Source organism: Coregonus lavaretus (assembly GCF_964263955.1).
Source record: "Coregonus lavaretus genome assembly, contig: HAP1_SCAFFOLD_464, whole genome shotgun sequence".
NCBI classification, from domain to species: domain Eukaryota; kingdom Metazoa; phylum Chordata; class Actinopteri; order Salmoniformes; family Salmonidae; genus Coregonus; species Coregonus lavaretus.
The window spans coordinates 193,690-195,423 of NW_028164474.1; positions in this window are offsets into that span (position 1 = coordinate 193,690).

The window sequence follows — 1,734 nt, forward strand, 5'->3', positions numbered from 1 at the left end:
CCACTAGATAGTGGTGTTGGTATGTCATCTGTGGTAATGTAAACAGACCAATTGCTTAAAAATCCCTTCTCTCCTTGTCTCCTCCCCTGAATCTGCACTGATTGGCAGATCAGTGAAGGAGAGGAGCGATTTCTAGACGACTGAGAAAGAGCCAAAGTGTATAAGGGTAGTGTTGTGTGTTGAATAAAATAAGTAGTCCTTGGTTCTATAGTTTTGAAGACCAACATTTCAACCTGTATATATTCTCAATTATTCTAATCCAATATATACCCAGTATGTATCCAGTATATTCTATATATTATATGCATACACTGTGTGAATCAGTAGAATGTTTATACTGTGTTGGAATCCTCACTCCTGTTCAGAAATCAGAAACCACGCTTAAAACGTCCGCAGCCAAGCTGACAGAGAAATTCCTCTACCTGCTCATTCTGGACCAGTGAATACACTGACCAAGACATTCTGAAACCTGAGTTGTTGACTAGATCGAACCATGTATTTTTAAGTAGCATGTCAGCGCTCTTAGTACCATGTTAACTCTCTGTTAAACATCATATTTGGGTATAGTAGTTTTCACCTGTCAACTCTATAATTATCAGTTGTAGTGACGGCCAAGGAACTTTCCCATGTCGACCAATCAAACGTATGGGCGGTTTTGGGCCCACCAATTGTGTGTGAGTTGGCAACATAAAATACCTGTAGACATTTAAGGTGTTTGTTGAAGTGCAACCCTTCCACCATGGCGTATTAAAATAATATTGGACCAGGAGAACCTGTCATAGATTCCTTGAGTCGTCTCATCACTCCTCTATTCATCTGAATTCAATATTTAATCTTCAATTTAATTTGCAATTATTGAAAAACAACCAAACAGAATCTGCACCACTTGTTTACTAGTTTAATTATCTTTAATAATCACATCTAGTCATCACACCAGTAGTGGTGCGTGGGTAAAATCACTGGGGAAGTCAGAAAAAAGCAATATTACAACCTATGTGTTGTGATAATTGCGTTGTTTGCTCTATAACGTGTTAGTTCATATGCCTTGACACCGTGATATACAGTAGAAGTCAGAAGTTGACATACACCTTAGCCAAATACATTTAAACTCAGTTTTTCACAATTCCTGATGTTTAATCCTAGTAAAAAATCCCTGTCTTAGGTCAGTTAGGATCACCACTTAATTTTAAGAATGTGAAATGTCAGAATAATATATTTATTTATTTCAGATTTTATTACTTTCATCATATTCCCAGTTGGTCAGAAGTTTACATACACTCAATTAGTATTTGGTAGCATTGCCTTTAAATTGTTTAACTTGGGTCAAACGTTTCGGGTAGCCTTCCACAAGCTTCCCACAATAAGTTGGGTGAATTTTGGCCCATTCCTCCTGACAGAGCTGGTGTAACTGAGTCAGGTTTGTAGGCCTTCTTGCTCGCACACGCTTTTTCAGTTCTGCCCACATATTTTCTATAGGATTGAGGTAAGGGCTTTGTGATGGCCACTCCAATACCTTGACTTTGTTGTCCTTAAGCCATTTTGCCACAAAGTTGGAAGTATGCTTGGGGTCATTGTCCATTTGGAAGACCAATTTGCGACCAAGCGTTAACTTCCTGACTGTTGTCTTGAGATGTTGCTTCAAAATATCCACATCATTTTCCTTCCTCATGATACCATCTATTTTGTGAAGTGCACCAGGCCCTCCTGCAGCAAAGCACCCCTACAGCATGATGC